The sequence below is a fragment of the Schistocerca americana genome, unplaced genomic scaffold (genome assembly GCF_021461395.2).
Source record: "Schistocerca americana isolate TAMUIC-IGC-003095 unplaced genomic scaffold, iqSchAmer2.1 HiC_scaffold_257, whole genome shotgun sequence".
NCBI classification, from domain to species: Eukaryota; Metazoa; Arthropoda; class Insecta; order Orthoptera; family Acrididae; genus Schistocerca; species Schistocerca americana.
In genome coordinates this window covers 95,001-100,000 of record NW_025725969.1, presented here as the reverse complement: position 1 = coordinate 100,000, position 5,000 = coordinate 95,001, and the positions used below count along the sequence as shown (strand labels likewise).

At 52.7% G+C, this 5,000-nt stretch overlaps 1 non-coding gene across 1 annotated transcript in view; it reads right to left on the bottom strand.

Moving 5' to 3' along the window:
• Positions 1-481, bottom strand: part of LOC124576663 — a 1,910-nt gene extending 1,429 nt beyond the window's left edge. The window contains exon 1 of the ribosomal RNA XR_006972583.1: positions 1-481. This exon is cut by the window's left edge and continues 1,429 nt beyond it. This is a non-coding gene — a ribosomal RNA (small subunit ribosomal RNA).
• Between the last annotated feature and the right edge of the window lie 4,519 nt (positions 482-5,000).

Genomic DNA, 5,000 nt, shown 5'->3' with positions numbered 1-5,000 from the left:
TACCTCCCCGTGCCGGGAGTGGGTAATTTGCGCGCCTGCTGCCTTCCTTGGATGTGGTAGCCGTTTCTCAGGCTCCCTCTCCGGAATCGAACCCTGATTCCCCGTTACCCGTTACAACCATGGTAGGCGCAGAACCTACCATCGACAGTTGATAAGGCAGACATTTGAAAGATGCGTCGCCGGTACGAAGACCGTGCGATCAGCCCAAAGTTATTCAGAGTCACCAAGGCAAACGGACCGGACGAGCCGACCGATTGGTTTTGATCTAATAAAAGCGTCCCTTCCATCTCTGGTCGGGACTCTGTTTGCATGTATTAGCTCTAGAATTACCACAGTTATCCAAGTAACGTGGGTACGATCTAAGGAACCATAACTGATTTAATGAGCCATTCGCGGTTTCACCTTAATGCGGCTTGTACTGAGACATGCATGGCTTAATCTTTGAGACAAGCATATGACTACTGGCAGGATCAACCAGGGAGCTGCGTCAACTAGAGCTGAGCAGCCGGCCGCCCGGGAGTGTGTCCCGGGGGCCCGCGCGAACACGCAAGCGTCCGCTCAATTATTCTGCAAACAGGAGGAGGCTGAGCTCCCCTGCACCATACACCTCGAAACCCTCTCAGGTCCCGGCGGCGCGCAGCGCCGTCCTAAGTACTTGGTCGGGTTCGAGAGAGGCGCAATCGCCCGGAGTTTGGCGAGTAGACGCTTTAGGTGCGACCACCCGTGCTCCCAACTGAGCTTGCCGCTGCCGACAGAGGCCCGGGAGCGTGCTGTCGTGGCATTGCCGGCGGGAGACAACACGCGCCACCTACGGTGACCGGCAGCTCCAACGCCAGCGCCACAGAAGGACAAAAGCCCCACTTGGGTGCCGAAGCGAACTCTCCCAGCACAGCGCACGCGCCAACACGTCCGCACAGCTGCGATACAAACCACCTGCGAGAACCGCAGAGGCGACCGAGCAGCAGACGGCGTCGCGGCGCCGAGCGCCGGGCGGCGGCGCATCCTCAGCGCACACAGTCCTCAATCGGACCAGCACACTGCAGATGTCCACCGCGCTTCGCACCGGGCCCGCGAGGACCTACTTTGGCCGCACGGCGCCGCGTGCAGGGTGCGCCGGCGCGCAGCTGCGCCGCCTGCCGCCTCCGTCGGCCGGCGCGCCTGCCACTGGCCGCCCCCACCAGCCGGCTGTAGCGCGTGCGCCCACGCACCGCGCGGCCAGCACGCCGGGAGGCCCCCCCTCACCGGCCGGGGACGGTCCCACCCAGCCACCGCCGCGTATCGCTTCACACCCAGATGCCATTCACGTTCGTGGGCATGGTGGGTATCGCTGGAACAACCGGTTGGTAGCTCAACCGATCGTCGCCATCACTGATTCACCTCTAGCGAGAACAACCGCACCACAACGGTTTACCAGTTGTTCATTTGCGTAACGTCACCAGCAAACGTAGGCGTCCATCGCCATTTGCAAATTCAACGATTGTTGCATGCCTGTGTGTCAGGTGTCACGACACACTATGTCTGCCCACATACACGCAACAACATGTGCACGCTTCGCGAACACGTGGAAGGTGGCCCCCGTACGTATGCGATGTCCATTGCGCGAACGACTGTCAACCGGCCTCTGTCGCATGTCGCAGATGTGGAACGCAGTGCACCATGCTATCACGGTGTGTGAGAAGAGACGACTACGTCTGACAACACGCGCCACTACATCAACAGACGGCTCATGCTGATCGCCATCCAGGGCATACCACACTGCAATCCAGCTCTTATAGGGAGACGACACGTAGCTGAGTGCACAACATTTGGACCGCATGGTTCGCCGTTGTTGGCGCAGTCGTTGTACGGTCACATGTACCACGATGTATCATTCAGTACATGAGGACCAATGTGCAGTACAGTGTGTGATTTGGACGTACAACATCAGCGGACAGTTGACACAGGCCGTACCACAGCGTAGGCTAAGTGCTTCGCCATGCAAATGCCAATGAACAACTGCAAATGCCAATGAACAACTGCAAAGGGCATTGAGCATGTACGTCCTGCTGCCATCCACATTACAGTGTATAGCTGCAAGGTGTTTAACATGAAGCGATACACTGGGGACCGGGCAGTGCGAGTAGCAAACTATATTGCGGGGGTTGCAGTTAGGCAACACTACACTAATTTAACGCGTCGTATGACAATTACAGAGCAGGTTAAGGCCCAACGTGTGTTGGGTTAAGGCCCAACGTGTGTTGGGTTAAGGCCCAACGTGTGTTGGGTTAAGGCCCAACGTGTGTTGGGTTAAGGCCCAACGTGTGTTGGGTTAAGGCCCAACGTGTGTTGGGTTAAGGCCCAACGTGTGTTGGGTTAAGGCCCAACGTGTGTTGGGTTACAGCACAATATCGGTTACGTTACGGCGCAATGTGGGTTACGTTAAGGGGCAATGTGGGTTACGTTACGGCGCAATGTGGGTTACGTTAAGGGGCAATGTGGGTTACGTTACGGCGCAATGTGGGTTAGGCTAAGGCGCAATATAGGTTTCATTAAGGCGCAATATAGGTTACATTAAGGCGCAATATAGGTTACGTTAAGGCGCAATATAGGTTACGTTAAGGCGCAATATAGGTTACGTTAAGGCGCAATATAGGTTACGTTAAGGCGCAATATAGGTTACGTTAAGGCGCAATATAGGTTACGTTAAGGCGCAATATAGGTTAGGTTAAGGCGCAATATAGGTTAGGTTAAGGCGCAATATAGGTTAGGTTAAGGCGCAATACAGGTTAGGTTAAGGCGCAATACAGGTTAGGTTAAGGCGCAATACAGGTTAGGTTAAGGCGCAATACAGGTTAGGTTAAGGCGCAATACAGGTTAGGTTAAGGCGCAATACAGGTTAGGTTAAGGCGCAATACAGGTTAGGTTAAGGCGCAATACAGGTTAGGTTAAGGCGCAATACAGGTTAGGTTAAGGCGCAATACAGGTTAGGTTAAGGTACGACATAGGTTAGGTTAAGGTACGACATAGGTTAGGTTAAGGTACGACATAGGTTAGGTTAAGGTACGACATAGGTTAGGTTAAGGTACGACATAGGTTAGGTTAAGGTACGACGTAGGTTAGGTTAAGGTACGACGTAGGTTAGGTTACGGTACGACGTAGGTTAGGTTACGGTACGACGTAGGTTAGGTTACGGTACGACGTAGGTTAGGTTACGGTACGACGTAGGTTAGGTTACGGTACGATATAGGTTAGGTTACGGTACGATATAGGTTAGGTTACGGTACGATATAGGTTAGGTTACGGTACGATATAGGTTAGGTTACGGTACGATATAGGTTAGGTTACGGTACGATATAGGTTAGGTTACGGTACGATATAGGTTAGGTTACGGTACGATATAGGTTAGGTTACGGTACGATATAGGTTAGGTTACGGTACGATATAGGTTAGGTTACGGTACGATATAGGTTAGGTTACGGTACGATGTAGGTTAGGTTACGGTACGATGTAGGTTAGGTTACGGTACGATGTAGGTTAGGTTACGGTACGATATAGGTTAGGTTACGGTACGATATAGGTTAGGTTACGGTACGATATAGGTTAGGTTACGGTACGATATAGGTTAGGTTAAGGTACGATATAGGTTAGGTTAAGGTACGATATAGGTTAGGTTAAGGTACGATATAGGTTAGGTTAAGGTACGATATAGGTTAGGTTAAGGTACGATATAGGTTAGGTTACAGTACACATTGTTGTAAGGAAAGGTTTAATGGGGGGCGGGGCGGCCGGTTTGTTGATTGTGATTATAGTAAGTGGATGCCTGCGGCATCATCTGATTTGCCACGTCAGGATGCACCTTTGGCTCATGACAGGCGGCGCTCTCATTCCATGCTTGTGGCAGACCTGTGTCTTTCATTCCTGCCATTGTTTGTGTGCTGTGAGAGGAGGCAGTATTGTGATGTTGGGTGCACCCCTGTGTAGGACATGTGTGGGTGTTGGTGGCTTGGCTGAGCAATGGTGGTTGTCGGGTGGGTGGGATATTCTGTTTTCTGAGTGGATCTCCCGGTCTGGTTATGACAGTGTGGATTGTCTAATGTGGCGGAGAGGATGCACTGGGTGTTGTTCCATGCTGGTGCTTACATATTGTCTGTGTGCGTGTTACAGGCAGAGAGTAGTGCGTGATAAGGGTGTGTGGCTGACGTGTGGTTGTGATTGTGAGCAGAGTCTTTCAGCATGTATACGGACAGTTGTATACATTATCTGTATTCTGATGGCTCTATCTATTACTAATCAGCGCCGTGTATACGTTTAATCCGGTTCCAGTCGAAACTGTTGTATCTCTGTACATTAGTGACACGGCGAGCCCGCTATGTAGTTACTCGTCTCGGCAGCTTCCACCGGTGTATGGTAAATGATTATAAGGAATCAGTCTAGTCGTCAATACCGATGGTGTGACGTCACATGTCTGGGGTGGGGGGCCTTTCCGGTGGGTCATGGCCTAGAAAGACTCTCCCCACGCAGGGGGGCTTGGACTGTCATTACCTCTTCCGAGTAATATACTTGCCGTACGTTTTTGCGACTGCGAGTGCAACGCCCACCGGTACCGACATGGATGGAGCGCCTCCTAGCTGATCGCTCAGCATCGGCATTCGTACAGAGAGCAACGCGATCGCGTCTCTAGCTCGTAACTGGTACAGCTCGCAGCTCATGTATAGGGACAGCGGGAATGTCGCATTTTGGACATATCTCTTCATGAAAGGGAAGTTATAGGGGTGGATTGCACATTGCGACTGCGGGAAAAGTCCGCCGTTCATCCGCTGGAGTTGCGAGTTGGGCGGTTGGAGTGGGGCGCAGGTGGAGTGATTGCCGGTCCACGATTTCGTGCGGCAGAGGCGCTGGCGTTGGGGTGCTGTGGTCGACAGAGGACGCAGGCTTTGTGGGTGGGGTCGAAAGATGGGCACTGTGGGCCCATCGATGTCTTGGTCGGCTTGGCGTCTCATAGATGGCGGTATCGTCGTTGC